The sequence below is a fragment of the Rutidosis leptorrhynchoides genome, chromosome 6 (genome assembly GCF_046630445.1).
Source record: "Rutidosis leptorrhynchoides isolate AG116_Rl617_1_P2 chromosome 6, CSIRO_AGI_Rlap_v1, whole genome shotgun sequence".
Classification (NCBI taxonomy): domain Eukaryota; kingdom Viridiplantae; phylum Streptophyta; class Magnoliopsida; order Asterales; family Asteraceae; genus Rutidosis; species Rutidosis leptorrhynchoides.
In genome coordinates this window covers 19,834,327-19,852,195 of record NC_092338.1, presented here as the reverse complement: position 1 = coordinate 19,852,195, position 17,869 = coordinate 19,834,327, and the positions used below count along the sequence as shown (strand labels likewise).

At 35.9% G+C, this 17,869-nt stretch overlaps 1 pseudogene; it reads right to left on the bottom strand.

Moving 5' to 3' along the window:
• LOC139853447 (uncharacterized) overlaps positions 1-14,605 on the bottom strand; it is a 135,884-nt pseudogene extending 121,279 nt beyond the window's left edge.
• Positions 14,606-17,869: the final 3,264 nt, after the last annotated feature.

The following is a 17,869-nucleotide window of genomic DNA, read 5'->3' as shown; positions in this document are numbered from 1 at the left end:
TATCTAGACCAAGTGGGACAAGATGATGCTTACGCACTACCGTGGTCAGTATTCAAGCACTTGATGAACGAGAAGTACCGTCCCAGAACCGAGGTCAATAAGCTCAAGACAGAACTTAGAGGGTTACGAACCCAAGGATTTGATATTACCACGTACGAAATACGATTCACAGAATTGTGCCTATTGTATCCGAGAGCGTTCGAAGATGAGGAAGAGAAGATCGACGCGCTTGTGAAAGGATTACCGGAAAGAATCCAAGAAGATATAAGTTCACACGAGCCCGCCTCCATACAACATGCATGTAGAATGGCTCACAAACTAGTGAACCAGATTGAGGAAAGAATTAAAGAACAGGCGGCTGAAGAGGCCAATGTGAAGCAAGTCAAAAGAAAGTGGGAGGAAAACGGTGATAAGAATCACCAATACAACAACAACAGCAATTACAACAATAATCGCAACAACTATCCCAACAATCGCAACATCAATCGCAACTACAACAAACGGCCCAACAACAACAACAACAACAACCACAACAACAACAACAACAACAACAACAACAACTACAACAATCATCCCAACAACAATAATAACTGCAACAACAACAACAACAACAACAATCAGAAGCAGCTATGCCAAAGGTGTGAAAAGTATCACTCGGGATTCTGCACCAAATTTTGCAACAAGTGTAAAAGAAATGGTCATAGCGCGGTGAAGTGTGAGGTCTACGGACCAGGGGTTAACAGAACGAATGGAACAAATGGTGTCAGAACGAGTAATGGCGGAGCAAGTAGTGTCGGACCAAGTTATGCCAATGTAGTTTGTTATAAATGTGGAAAATCGGGCCACATTATTAGAAATTGCCCGAACCAGGAGAACACGAATGGACAAGGCTGGGGAAGAGTTTTCAATATTAATGCGGCAGAGGCACAAGAAGACCCGGAGCTTGTTACAGGTACGTTTCTTATTGACAATAAATCTGCTTACGTTTTATTTGATTCGGGTGCGGATAGAAGCTATATGAGTAGAGATTTTTGTGCTAAATTAAGTTGTCCATTGTTGCCGTTGGATAGTAAATTTTTACTCGAATTAGCAAACGGTAAATTAATTTCAGCAGATTATATATGCCGGAATCGAGAAATTAAACTGGGTAGCAAAATATTTAAGATTGATTTGATACCCGTAGAGTTAGGGAGTTTTGATGTAATAGTTGGCATGGACTGGCTGAAGAAGGTGAAAGCAGAGATCGTATGTTATAAAAATGCAATTCGCATTGTACGAGAAGAAGGAGAACCCTTAATGGTGTACGGAGAAAAGGGAAACACGAAGCTACATCTTATTAGTAATTTGAAGGCACAAAAACTAATAAGAAAAGGTTGCTATGCTGTTCTAGCACATGTTGAGAAAGTACAAACTGAAGAAAAGAGCATCAATGATGTTCCCGTTGCAAAAGAATTTCCCGATGTATTTCCGAAAGAATTACCGGGACTACCTCCACATCGATCTATTGAATTTCAAATAGATCTTGTACCAGGAGCTGTATCGATAGCTCGTGCTCCTTATAGACTCGCACCCAGCGAGAGGAAAGAACTGCAAAGCCAACTGCAAGAACTATTAGAACGTGGTTTCATTCGACCAAGCACATCACCATGGGGAGCTCCTGTTTTGTTTGTCAAGAAGAAGGATGGTACATTTAGGTTGTGTATTGACTACAGAGAGTTGAACAAACTTACCATCAAAAACCGTTATCCACTGCCAAGAATTGACGACTTATTTGATCAACTACAAGGCTCGTCGGTTTATTCAAAGATCGATTTACGTTCTGGATATCATCAAATGCGAGTAAAGGAGGATGATATTCCAAAAACTGCTTTTAGGACGCGTTATGGTCATTACGAGTTTATGGTTATGCCGTTTGGATTGACTAACGCACCAGCTGTGTTCATGGACCTTATGAACCGAGTGTGTGGGTCATATCTTGACAAGTTTGTCATTGTTTTCATCGATGACATACTTATTTACTCAAAGAATGATCAAGAGCACGAAGAACATTTGATAAAAGTGCTAGAAGTATTGAGGAAAGAAAAACTGTACGCTAAGTTTTCAAAGTGTGCATTTTGGTTGGAAGAAGTTCAATTCCTCGGTCACATAGTGAACAAAGAAGGTATCCAAGTGGACCCGGCAAAGATCGAAACCGTTGAAAAGTGGGAAACCCCAAAAACTCCGAAGCATATACGTCAATTTTTAGGATTGGCTGGTTACTACAGAAGATTCATCCAAGATTTCTCCAAAATAGCAAAACCCTTGACTGCATTAACGCATAAAGGGAATAAATTTGAATGGAAGGATGAACAAGAGAAGGCGTTTCAATTATTGAAGAAAAAGCTAACTACGACACCTATATTGTCATTGCCTGAAGGGAATGATGATTTTGTGATTTATTGTGACGCATCAAAGCAAGGTCTCGGTTGTGTATTAATGCAACGGACGAAGCTGATTGCTTATGCGTCTAGACAATTGAAGATTCACGAGCAAAATTATACGACGCATGATTTGGAATTAGGCGCAGTTGTTTTTGCATTAAAGACTTGGAGGCACTACTTATATGGGGTCAAAAGTATTATATATACCGACCACAAAAGTCTTCAACACATATTTAATCAGAAACAACTGAATATGAGGCAGCGTAGGTGGATTGAATTGTTGAATGATTACGACTTTGAGATTCGTTACCACCCAGAGAAGGCAAATGTGGTAGCCGACGCCTTGAGTAGAAAGGACAGAGAACCCATTAGAGTAAAATCTATGAATATAATGATTCACACTAACCTTACTACTCAAATAAAAGAGGCGCAACAAGGATTTTTAAAAGAGGGAAATTTAAAGGATGAAATACCCAAAGGATCAGAGAAGCATCTTAATATTCGGGAAGATGGAACCCGGTATAGGGCTGAAAGAATTTGGGTACCAAAATTTGGAGATATGAGAGAAATGGTACTTAGAGAAGCTCATAAAACCAGATACTCAATACATCCTGGAACGGGGAAGATGTACAAGGATCTTAAGAAACATTTTTGGTGGTCAGGTATGAAAGCCGATATTGCTAAATATGTAGGAGAATGTTTGACGTGTTCTAAGTTCAGAGCTGAACATCAGAAACCATCAGGTCTACTACAACAACCTGAAATCCCGGAATGGAAATGGGAAAACATTACCATGGATTTCATTACTAAATTGCCAAGGACTACAAGTGGTTATGATACTATTTAGGTAATAGTTGATCGTCTCACCAAGTCAGCACACTTTCTGCCAATAAGAAAAGATGACAAGATGGAGAAGTTAGCACGACTGTATTTGAAGGAAGTCATCGCCAGACATGGAATACCAATCTCTATTATCTCTGATAGGGATGGCAGATTTATTTCAAGATTCTGGCAGACATTACAGCAAGCATTAGGAACTCGTCTAGACATGAGTACTGCCTATCATCCACAAACTGATGGGCAGAGCGAAAGGACGATACAAACGCTTGAAGACATGCTACGAGCATGTGTTATTGATTTCGAAAACAGTTGGGATCGACATCTATCATTAGCAGAATTTTCCTACAACAACAGCTACCATTCAAGCATTGAGATGGCGCCGTTTGAAGCACTTTATGGTAGAAAGTGCAGGTCTTCGATTTGTTGGAGTGAAGTGGGGGATAGACAGATTACGGGTCCGGAGATAATACAAGAAACTACCGAGAAGATCATCCAAATTCAACAACGGTTGAAAACCACCCAAAGTCGATAAAAGAAAAGATATAGAATTTGAAATTAGAGAGATGGCCATACTTAAAGTTGCACCTTGGAAAGGCGTTGTTCGATTTGGTAAATGAGGGAAATTAAATCCAAGGTATATTGGACCATTCAAGATTATTGATCGTGTCGGTCCAGTAGCTTACCGACTTGAGTTACCTCAACAACTCGCAGCTGTACATAACACTTTCCACGTCTCGAATTTGAAGAAATGTTTTGCTAAAGAAGATCTCACTATTCCATTAGAAGAAATCCAAATCAACGAAAAACTTCAATTCATCGAAGAACCCGTTGAAATAATGGATCGTGAGGTTAAAAGACTTAAGCAAAAAAAGATACCAATTGTTAAGGTTTGATGGAATGCTCGTAGAGGACTCGAGTTCACCTGGGAATGAGAAGATCAGATGAATAAGAAATACCCGCATTTATTTCCAGAAGATACGTCAACACCTCCAACTACTTAAAATTTCGGGACGAAATTTATTTAACGGGTAGGTACTGTAGTGACCCGAACTTTTCTATGTTTATATATATATTAAATGAAATTGTTATTTACATGATTAAGTGTTTCCAACATGTTAAGCAATCAAACTTGTTAAGACTTGATTAATTGAAATAGGTTTCATATAGACAATTGACCACCCAAGTTGACCGGTGATTCACGAACGTTAAAACTTGTAAAAACTATATGATGACATATATATGGATATATATATAGTTAACATGATATTATGATAAGTAAACATATCATTAAGTATATTAACAATGAACTACATATGTAAAAAAACAAGACTACTAACTTAATGATTTTGAAACGAGACATATATGTAACGATTATCGTTGTAACGACATTTAATGTATATATCATATTAAGAGATATTCATACATCATAATATCATGATAATATAATAATTTAAAATCTCATTTGATATTATAAACATTGGGTTAACAACATTTAACAAGATCGTTAACCTAAAGGTTTCAAAACAACACTTACATGTAACGACTAACGATGACTTAACGACTCAGTTAAAATGTATATACATGTAGTGTTTTAATATGTATTCATACACTTTTGAAAGACTTCAATACACTTATCAAAATACTTCTACTTAACAAAAATTCTTACAATTACATCCTTGTTCAGTTTCATCAACAATTCTACTCGTATGCACCCGTATTCGTACTCGTACAATACACAGCTTTTAGATGTATATACTATTGGTATATACACTCCAATGATCAGCTCTTAGCAGCCCATGTGAGTTACCTAACACATGTGGGAACCATCATTTGGCAACTAGCATGAAATATCTCATAAAATTACAAAAATATGAGTAATCATTCATGACTTATTTACATGAAAACAAAATTACATATCCTTTATATCTAATCCATACACCAACGACCAGAAACACCTACAAACACTTTCATTCTTCAATTTTCTTCATCTAATTAATCTCTCTCAAGTTCTATCTTCAAGTTCTAAGTGTTCTTCATAAATTCTACAAGTTCTAGTTTCATAAAATCAAGAATACTTCCAAGTTTGCTAGCTTACTTCCAATCTTGTAGAGTGATCATCCAACCTCAAGAAATCTTTATTATTTACAGTAAGATATCTTTCTAATACAAGGTAATACTCATATTCAAACTTTGATTCAATTTCTATAACTATAACAATCTTATTTCGAGTGAAAATCTTACTTGAACTTGTTTTCGTGTCATGATTTTGCTTCAAGAACTTTCAAGCCATCCAAGGATCCTTTGAAGCTAGATCCATTTTTCTCATTTCCAGTAGCTTTATCCAGAAAACTTGAGGTAGTAATGATGTTCATAACATCATTCGATTCATATATATAAAGCTATCTTATTCGAAGGTTTAAACTTGTAATCACTAGAACATAGTTTAGTTAATTCTAAACTTGTTCGCAAACAAAAGTTAATCCTTCTAACTTGACTTTTAAAATTAACTAAACACATGTTCTATATCTATATAATATGCTAACTTAATTATTTAAAACCTGGAAATACGAAGAACACTGTAAAACCGGACATACACCGTCGTAGTAACACCGCGGGCTGTTTTGGGTTAGTTAATTAAAAACTATGATAAACTTTGATTTAAAATTTGTTCTTCTGGGAAAATTATTTTTCTTATGAACATGAAACTATAGCCAAAAATCATGGTTAAACTCAAAGTGGAAGTATGTTTTCTAAAATGGTCATCTAGACGTCGTTCTTTCGACTGAAATGACTACCTTTACAAAATGACTTGTAACTTATATTTCCGACTATAAACCTATACTTTTTCTATTTAGATTCATAAAATATAGTTCAATATGAAACCATAGCAATTGGATTCACTCAAAACGGATTTAAAATGAAGAAGTTATGGGTAAAACAAGATTGGATAATTTTTCGTGTTGTAGCAACGTGAAAATTGGTAACAAATCTATATTAATCATATCCTAGCTAACTTATATTGTATTATAATGTATTCTAATATATTATGTAATATTGGGATACCATAGACACGTATGCAAATGTTTTGACATATCATATCGACCCATGTGTATATATTATTTGGAACAACCATAGACACTCTATATGCAGTAATGTGGGAGTTAGCTATACAGGGTTGAGGTTGATTCCAAAAATATATATACTTTGAGTTGTGATCTAGCCTGAGACGTGTATACACTGGGTCGTGGATTGATTCAAGATAATATATATCAATTTTTTTCTGTACATCTAACGTTGGACAACTAGTTGTAGGTTACTAACGAGGACAGCTGACTTAATAAACTTAAAACATTAAAATGTATTAAAAGTGTTGTAAATATATTTTGAATATACTTTGATATATATGTACATATTTGTTATAGGTTCGTGAATCGACCAGTGGCCAAGTCTTACTTCCCGACGAAGTAAAAATCTGTGAAAGTGAGTTATAGTCCCACTTTTAAAATCTAATATTTTTGGGATGAGAATACATGCAGGTTTTAAAAATGATTTACAAAATAGACACAAGTACGTGAAACTACATTCTATGGTTGAATTATCGAAATCGAATATGCCCCTTTTTATTAAGTCTGGTAATCTAAGAATTAGGGAACAGACACCCTAATTGACGCGAATCCTAAAGATAGATCTATTGGGCCAAACAAACCCCATCCAAAGTACCGGATGCTTTAGTACTTCGAAATTTATATCATATCCGAAGGGTGTCCCGGAATGATGGGGATATTCTTATATATGCATCTTGTTAATGTCGGTTACCAGGTGTTCACCATATGAATGATTTTTATCTCTATGTATGGGATGTATATTGAAATATGAAATCTTGTGGTCTATTGTTACGATTTGATATATATAGGTTAAACCTATAACTCACCAACATTTTTGTTGACGTTTAAAGCATGTTTATTCTCAGGTGAATATTAAGAGCTTCCGCTGTTGCATACTAAAATAAGAACAAGATTTGGAGTCCATGTTTGTATGATATTATGTAAAAACTGCATTCAAGAAACATATGTCGATGTAATATATTTCTATTGTAAACTATTATGTAATGGTCGTGTGTAAACAGTATATTTTAGATTATCATTATTTGATAATCTACGTAATGCTTTTGAAACCTTTATTGATAAAATAAAGGTTATGGTTGTTTTAAAAATGAATGCAGTCTTTGAAAAACATCTCATATAGAGGTCAAAACCTCGCAACGAAATCAATTAATATGGAACGTTTATAATCAATATGAACGGGACATTTCACACATCGTATGCAGGTTTGGAGTTCCCCAAGAAACAGTCTCGGACAATGGGAAACAATTCGCAGAAGGAATATTCCAAAAATTTTGCAAGCAATTGAAAACCCAGCAAAGCTTCACCTCGGTATATCATCCCCGAGGTAATGGACAGGTGGAGGTAACAAACCGAGACATAATCAAAGGAATAGAGAAGCGCTTAGGTAAATGCAGAAAGGGGTGGGTCGAGGAGCTTCCCTTGGTGATGTGGGCACATAGGACAACTCCAAAACGAAGTAATGGTGAAACCCCTTACAGCCTTTCATACGGAACAGAAGCCGTTCTCCCCGCAGAAACACAAGTACTAACAGAAAGAACGGCGAACAATGAAAACAACGAAGAAAATCTTCGAGTTAACTTGGATCTGCTCGAGGAAAGAAGAGAAGCAGCTGTGATTTAGGAGGCCTCATACAAATGAATAATTGAAGGCTATTACAACAAGAGAGTAAAACCCTCAACCTTCAATGTAGGAGAATATGTCCTAAGGTTAAACAGTGCAAGCAAGGTGGAATACGAAGGAAAATTAGGACCAAATTGGTAAGGCCCCTATGTGATTGCACAAGTGTTGGGAAAGGCTCATACAAGCTGGAAACAACAACCGGTAAACCTATACCAAGGGCATGGAATGCAACCAACCTCAAGAAGTTTTATTATTAGAAGTCTTGTACTTCTTATTTTGTAACACGTAGTTGAAAGATGCAATATTGGTAGTTGAAGTCTATAAACTTCCTACACGAAACTTAATGAATTTCTCAACTACTTTTGATAAATTAATGTCTTGACAAAATTAAAACTCCATACGGAGAATTATGTGAGAAAAATGACAGCCGGCAAAATAACCCTGTCATAATCCACACTATACCGAGCAACGAAGCAAAATATGCTCCGGAATACTCGACGTAAGGAAACAAGTTTTCCTTAAAAGTGATCACTGCACCACCATCCTGCAAGGTAGATAGTTTTTACCCATCCAAGCAGGATAAAAATCTATGGTAACACATAATAAAAAGCATGCTAAAATTAAATGAAATAGAGTTATGCCATACATGACCATTGTTCAAATAAAAAGGGCAATAAAGCCCAGGCACCTAGGCCAAACAAAAGAAGGTAATTGTTTCAAACGATTACAAACAACAACTAATTAATGGGGGCATCAACTTTTCCAGACTCCCCCATAGCTTCAGGAACCTCCAGAAGAGTTTCTTCATCATCTCCATGAACCGCAGGAACAACGGTAGCAAGAGTCTTCAAAAGCTCACTAGGCTTGGCATAAACTTTGGCTGAGATGGTCTTGACATAATCAAAATCATCTTGCTCAAGCTCATTAAAAGCAGAGTCAACCATCGCCTTTCCCTGGTCAGTATAATCGACAAAGTCAGCAAGCTGCATAACCCCCTTAGACGCCAAATCTCCTATCACCTCACACCTGGCCTGAACTTTTAAAGCTAACACCACGTTACCAAAAAGTTGCCCAAAATCTGCACTTTTTAGTAATTGCTGACAAGCATGAGGAATAACCTGAGAAACGACTTGAGAGTAATCAGACTTCAACACCTCACAACGCTTCTTGTAGTCTTTTAACTCGTCAGTAATGGCCACTTTTTGAACCTCGCCCACCTTAACCTGCCTCTGTAAACCTGCAATTTCATCGCAGGCAGCCTTCAATTTCTCTACATAGCTAGGAGCCATTAATATCTCCTTCTCAAGCTTCTTAACCCTTTCAGCCATAGAAACATAACACTCCCTCAAAGATTCAAGCTCCGCAGTACGCTTCTGTAGGAGGGAAGAAGCAATATGACCCATAGAAACAGCTTGAAAATTGATAACAGAATAGGCATCATGAAAACTCTTCATGTCATCAGGAAAAGAATTCCCCCAGTTATCAGGAATGAGACTATCAACGAGATCAAAGTAGTTGTTCGGAGCAGGAACTTCAGAATACACGGGCAGATCTGCAAACAAACAAAGAAATAAATAACAAAACAACAAGAAAGGACTAATAAAGCAAAACTTGAAGTAAAGCATACCAAACAAAGGGTTAGCAGTAACAATGTCATCACTTGCTTCGTCTTTAAGCTGGCCGAACTTTGGCTTTTTAACAGAAGTAACATCAGGATGGGCCTTTCGCTTCATCACACCTTTAGCTTTGTAGCGTTGTGCCACCCTGGCCCCAACTCCTGGTGAAAGAGATGCAAGAGGTTGGTCATCTTGAGTATCTACATCAATAGGAGCTTCCACTCGCTTCAATTGTTCCTTAGTATTAACCTTTGACGAACTCACTTCGACATGATCAGCCTTTGGCTTACTAGATATCTCCATGAAACCAGAATGTGAAGGGGATCCAACATCCTTAACAACAGTCGACCTAGCTCGGACAGCAACAGTATACTCTTTCAACCCTTGGGCCTTGACAACGTTCCTCAAAGACATCTCTGCCAAAAGCACAACTGAAAAATGTAAGCAGTTAGAAAGGTAACCAATGATATAAAAAAAATAAAAACGAAACATACCCTGCTCTCCATAAAAGAACACAGGAGTAACAGTACCCTCCTCCCATCCAGGTGCCATCCCTAACTTAAAGAATATAGCGTCTGGGTAAGTAGCAGGTATGATGGGATGGTTACAAATCCTCCTAAATAAAGCATCATCTTCAGGAACAAAAGGGATAGGATCCTTGTATTCTTTAGGAACAAATGCCCTCTCAGGATCATAAACGAAAGGATAATCTTTCGGATACAAAAAGGATTTTTTCAGAAAAATGAAAGAACACTTCCAATTACGAACGTCAGGAAATTGGGAAGCGAAGCAATAAACAGGAGAAGGAGCACCTCTCCTACTCTTTCATTTTTGAACAGTAACCCAATCACCGGTACCACCAGTGCGAAAGAAGCGGCGAAAAAGATCAACAGAAGGTTCACCGCCATAAGCCCTACACATTACCTTAAAAACCATAACCTTTTTCACAGCCAAGGGATGAAAAACAGAAATATTCACTTTAAAGTAGTCTAAAACACTGAGAAGGAAAGAAGAAAAAGGAACCCTAACGTTACACTCGGTAAACAATTGGGTATACACACCAATGTAACCCTTAGGAGGATTCAAGATGTGCTTATCGCCAGCTGGAATAACGATATCGCCAGATTTCAAACCAAGCATTTCAATCAAATACGACAGCAAGGAGGGATTAACATCGCTAAAAGAGGCCTTAATACCACGTTTAGACATGGTAAAAATAAACAAAAAAGAAAAACGTAAGAAGAAATTGAGAGTACCTTAGTATGCGAAGAAGAAAGGTTTCCAGAAAAGTAAAAGTTTGAATGGAAATTAAGCAAAGATAAGAGGGAGTAGAGGAAGGGTTAAAACCTTAAGGAAAAGAGAAAGGTGGCTGTCAAATCAAACTGCAGGGTACCCTCGATAAACGAAAGACCATTGGACGATCGTACCCTCAACTCCAAGACAGACAAGATTCTCTCATTAAGGGCAAAAAGGTAATTTCGGGGACAAAAGTATTAAACGGCGCAGTTAATTGTCAAATCAATGAAGCAAAAGTAATTATTACTAAGTTTAACTTAACGAAGCTCATATGTGGATATTAACGCTTCGTAAAATTAAACTGGGGGGCTTGATACTGTACCCCACCTCCGACCCGTTTATCAGCTTCAAAGTTTTTTTCGGAGGATATGGCTACAATATATGGAATGAAGGAAACTTCAGCTATAGTGAACGAGGTCATGGAATCGGAGCAACAATAGTGAGCTTGGAGCCCATAAAACCTCAGTCAATTACAAAGTCAAGGCTAGCGAAACTATTCCTAGCTCGGTGCACGCCTGTACCACAAAGGAAAGGGGACAAGCTCACTTTCCTCTACAGGTTTACCAAAAGGGAAAGTCAACTAGTGATCCAAAATCATTGGGAACTAGCGAACTGGTATGGAAAGCCGTTTCATCCCACTTATAAATGGTATAGAATGCAGGAAATATTCCACATTCAATCCATACACACATAATAACATAATCATGTTATACCATTTGCTTCGGTGGCCTAAAACAGTCCTCTGACTGTTACCTTCAGGGAATCGCCAGCAAACATAACCAAAACCATAATTACTCAATCCCAATCTCAGTGACTTGCATATCCCCATATCAATACAAATCACCGGTTATTGTACTAACATAGGTGAAGGTGGATTAACCGTCTGTTGGGAGGGTGGTGGAGTAGCCGTAGATGGAGAGGACGGTTCATGTGCCACTGGTTCATAAGTTGGAGTGGATACTGTAGGAGGTGATGATGGGTCAGTAGGTGGCATTAGTGGCACCTCAAGATTACACCAGTGTTCTAAGCTTGTGGACTCAGGTGGGTGATTTGTGTTGGAGAGAGTAGCATAAGGGAATTCATTTTCCACAAACTTGACATGACGAGATGTATAAATCTTGTGTGTTAGTGGATCGAGACAATAGTAGGCACTTTGAGTTGCTGAATATCCAACAAAGATGCAAGGTTGGGAGCGTGCATCCAGTTTGTGAGTATGGCTGAAGTCATGGGTAGCAGAGGCACCCAAAACTGCGGAGCTTAAGGTAATCAGGTACAATCCCGAATATTGACTGATAGGGTGATATGTTGGAGAGGAGAGGTGTAGGTAAGAGATTGATTAAGTAGGCTGCTATTGTGAATGCTAGTGACCAAAATACCGTAGGTAAGTTTACATGAGAGAGTAGGGATAATCCGGTTTCAACTATATGTCGATGTTTGCGTTCGGCAATACCATTATGTTCAGGGGTGTGTAGTGGGGTAGTTAGTTGCGAGATACCATTATGTTCCAAGAATTCAGAAAGGGCAACATATTCCCCTCCATTGTCTGAATATAGGGTTTTAATGGGTGTATTGAAATGTTTTTCCACTAGAGCTTTGAAGCGTTTGAAAACTGCTTTAGTGTCAGATTTCTTTTTCAGAGGATATAACCATAAGTAGCGTGTATGGTGGTCAATAAAGGCAACATAGTATTTGTGACCATCAAATGAGTGAATTGGAGAAGTCCAAAGATCCTTGTAAATAACATCAAGTGGTGCATTAGAATGAACAATGTTAATATGAAACGATAACTTATGACTTTTATTGCACTCACACGCATTACAATGGAAAGAAACAGTACTAGGTAAATCTAATTTTAACAAAGTAACAAGAGATTTAAAGATAATGGAAGAAGGGTGGCCAAGGCGATGGTGCCAGTCCTTCAGAGATGCTCGAACGCTTGAATATGCAACGATGGAGTTGATGGATGAAGCAATCTGATATACTCCATGTTTAGGTGGCCCCGTGATCAAAGTGGTTCCTGTAAGCCGATCCTTCACAACATAGAAGTCAGAAGTAAAGCTAATTATTAGATACTTATCAAGGCAGAGTTGAAATATAGATAAAATATTTTGTTGCATATTAGGAGCATATAGTACATTAGAGACAGAAAGAGATTTGGAAGCTGTATGGATCGAAGTAGATCCAGTATGTGTGATAACTAAACCCTTACCATCTCCAATAATGATTTCGTCTGTGCCGTTATAGGGATTATGAAGTGATAGATTGGCAAGATCGTTGGTCACATGATGAGATGCTCCGGAGTCGAGTAGCTACTGAGTTGATGATTGTGCGGAAGTGGTGGTGGTTGCATTGATTTGAGGTGAGTTGCGATGAGATGGTGGCGTGATAGCAGGATGTTTTTCAGTGAAGGTGGGGCATTTTTGAAGAGAATGCCCCTTAGTATTGCACCATTGACACCTGCCTAAGAAAGGTCTTGCACCAGTAAAATTCATGTTGTTCCTGGACTGTGACGCTTAATAGTTGCTCGGTCGAGAGGCTGCTTGAGAAGGTGTTCGATTGTTCGAGCGAGTAAACGTGTAATTGGCTGTAACAGGAAGTGTTGGGAGTATTGGTTGCGATTGGATAACCATCTCTCTATTTATTAGCTTTTCATGTAGCTCGGTGAAAGAAATTGCCTTGTCACGAGCATTAACTACGTCAATAACACCTTGATATTCATTGCCCAAACCTTAGAGGACTCGATCAGTGACATCTTCTGGCGGAGTAATTGTACCAAGGAGTGCAAGATGATCAATGCATGTTTTGATTGAGTTCATGTAATCCGTTATGGATTGAGTGCCTTTGGCGATGTTTTTGAGTCGCAGTTTGAGTTGCTTGATGTGTCCTCTGGACGCACTAGCAAAGGTGCTAGCAAGTGTATCCCACAAGGCTTTGCTCGTTGTAGTCGATGAAACAAGAGGAACAATCTATGGGTCTATGGTGCCCAGGAGTGCGCCAAACAGGAGCCTATCTTGACGCATCCAAGTGATATACGCCTTGTTTACAGAGGGTTGCTGATTAGTTTGAGGTGGCGATGTGGGTGCAAGGAATGAGCCATCAAGATACTTAAACATATCATAGCCATCAAGGATTGCTTGGATTTGCAACTTCCATGAAAGGTAATTCATGGAGGTTAGTTTGATTATGTTGTTAAGGGAGACAACAATGATGGGCGAAGTTGGATCCACATCATTAGGTATTGTATGAGACGACATAGTTTGCGGTCGATTGAAGAAGAAGAAAAAGAGAAAAAAAATTAGATCGTATCTGCTCTAGATTATGAAGAATACAATATATAAGGGAGTACAAGTAACAAATTAGCAACTAAGTAGGAGATAAACTAATGCTATCTGATATACAACATGTATTCACATTAGACTCTAATACTAAGATTGAGTTTATCCGTTTGATATTTAAATGTCATCTTTATCCTTAACATATACAAGTACTGTATGCAATAACACACCTCTCCAATAACGTCTTCTTTACACGAATTAAACTTGGTACCTTTATAAATATAATTTCCACAAGTGCTACATCGAATGCTCATCGGAAGCATCATTCGAACTTTAATCTGTTGGTTTTTGGGCATACGCCTTCGTTGAATTTTAGCCGGATGAAACAGAAACACTAGCGCACAATAAATCATGAAACTGTATGTAATTCGATAAAATCGAATTAAAAATGAATAAACCTCCGATGAATGGAGGGATGATAACAATCGAAGTAAGAACACAATGGCTTACCTATTAATTACTCGGTACTTGAGTTTAGTAGTGAAAAGTTTGTTAAATTTGATGTGTTTGTGAATGATAACGTTGAAGAAGGTGGTGAAGAAGCGACACTGTTAAATTCGGAGTACGCGAGTAGGTTTGTGGAGCACGGTAATATAACATAACCCCCATACACTAAAAACACTAAAAACATTATTTTTCGGTAAATTTTCTTTAGTGTAAATTTTTTTTCCGTTTAAATCCAGACGGGGCGGATAACCCATTTATACAACACTAAGTTCTGCCCCTGGTAATATGATGAAAATGAGGATCTCAAGTGCTGCGAGGTTCGGGTTAAACGAGTTGTTAGAAAATACGGATATCGATGACGAAGGGTATGTGACCGTGAATTTGGTTGCGTTGACTGGGTGTGAGGATGTTACTGTTTTGGGTATTGAGATCGTGTTGATTTCTATTGTTTAATTAATTAATAGCTAGTTGGTTAAAAATATGGTGTAAATTATTATTATTATTATTATTATTATTATTATTATTATTATTATTATTATTATTATTATTTTATTTTATCCCTATATACTAAAATGCATGGTCAGATTCGTCGTTTCAGTTATATCGAATTTTCGTTTTAGGTTTGCGTTCACACTACAATCGGTCCCTCAACTTCGGCTAACTTTACACAACGGTCCCTCGAGTTTTCACTTTTTCGGGGATAGAAAACGTAATTATATAATTTTATTAAAATAAAAGAAACTAATTCCACCCGAATTTTTAACGGGCCCGATCTTCTCGCTCGGTGCGAGTTAAATTTTTCCGAGACCACCGTTCAACTCGAAAAAATCTGATGAACACAACGCGACTAACTATACGCAAAACGGACATCGTTAAAAAAACTAAATAACAGGCCCTATATTCTCGTTCGGTGCGAGTTAAATTTTTCCGAGACCACCGTTCAACTCGAAATAATTTTACGAACACAACGAGACTAACTATACGTGAAATGAACATCGTAAAAAAACTAAATATTTCGGGCTGTATTTCATACATATACATACATGTCCAACAAATAACCCAACCTACTAGATATATTAGGTACCATACAACGTATATCCAAATTTGACCGCGCGTTGAATACAACCGCAGCAAGCGCGGTCGAATTTTTTTCTAGTTATTATTATTATTGTTGTTATTATTATTATTATTATTATTATTATTATTATTATTATTATTATTATTATTATTATTATTATTATTATTATTATTATTATTATTATTATTATACATAATACTATATGTGATGAGCAGTTACTGTTCACAAGGGCAATTTTGTCTTTTTAACTCACAGGGCTATATTTATTATTATTATGTAATATATATCTATCTATCTATTTATATAGTCATATAAAGCTTTAAACTGATGATGTCATTATTAAGATAATTACTTTTAATTTTAATAATGATGATGTCATAATTTTATATTAATTTAATTAAAAAATAATACGAAATCTTTTATAAAAGGAAACAATAATCTCTCTTAAATTATAAAATCTTCTACATAACACCCAAATTTTAAAGCATATTGTACAACCTATATATAATAAATTATATTTTAATTTTCTAAATCATTTAACACGCATTTATTATTACTAATTATTATTATTATTATTGAAAATATAAATACTCAACTTTGAGCTAACTTTATTATTATTATTTACTTCTAATATAATAATTATAATTATAATTATTATATTATTAATATTAAAATATTAATTCTTTTTACGAAATTAATCACGTTACATATGTATGCGAAAATACATGTCTCTATATATTTGTAAAAACAACGACAAGTTTCTTAGTCAAACGGGTCATTAAAATAAATGACTTAGCATTTACATTCACTTAATACCTAAACATGTCATTAAATTGTTTCGTTTAAACAAACCCGTGATTTCATGGGTCATTTCACTAGTACATTATTATAAAACGTGTGAAATAAATCCTACGTGTCATTCTCTTAATTAATCTAATTTAAATAATCCTACGTGTAAAATTCTCAATTAAACAAATCCTTTCATGTCATTTTATTATTAAAATCGAATTAAAAATTAAATATTAATATTTAATATTAATATATTTGAGTTATCAAATACAACTCGAAGTATATGTATATCAAATGCAATCTTGATAAATTTAACTTAATAATATATTACTTTAGCATTCCAAATTTAATTTTAATTAAATTAAAATAGGTAGTAAAATCGTACCCCTAATCACATATTCCAAATTATTACCAAATTTAATTCTAATTAAAATAGGGGATAAAATCGTGTTCTATTTTTATTACTGCAATATTGTTAAATGTTGATTTTATTTTTATCTTTAAAAGACTCATGCATATAGTTGTTCTCAGGATTAATTATTTAGTATTTTGTACGTTTTCATTCAACTGACGGATTCATAAAACTATTTACAATTGATTTTTATAATATCTTTAGTTCATAACTAAACTAACCTCTTTTATTTTTAAATACTCATTTATTGTTATACTTATGTTGATTATTTATTATTTGTTACAATTCCGTTCAGCGGACGGGTTCATATAATGATTGTTGCTTATAAGTAATTATTTTTTTAATTTTTACGTTTTCGTGCAACACACTTGTTCTGCTTCGTCTGAGATTTTGATATAATGTAATTAGTTTGTACTAAAAGCATATACAATTAAAAATGTACATAAAATATTATTCTTAACGCTCGATTTTAAAACAACTTTTTAAGGATCATGTTTGGTGTTTTATCGATTATTTGTTAATTGAACATAAAATGATTCCAACTGACGGGCTCATAATTTATGCGTTATTATTCAATGCTAATGTATTCAATACAAATGTTATCAGTAATAAAAGATTCTTTTATTGTAATTGTATTATACATTTGATGAATATCAATATTAACGTTATCAGCTACTAATTTATATAAATATCGTGCAACTCACGGGCTCATAAAACTAGTTACGTAATATGTAATGTAAATGTAAGAAATAAAAAAATGATGTGTTGAGAGATCGGGTAGTACTTTAGTTTGGTGTGTATCTTGTTTAGTCATGAAATGCTTTATGCATTGCTTTGTATGATTTTCATTATAACATCATTAAGGGCATGTTTGGTTGGGGTAATGGAACA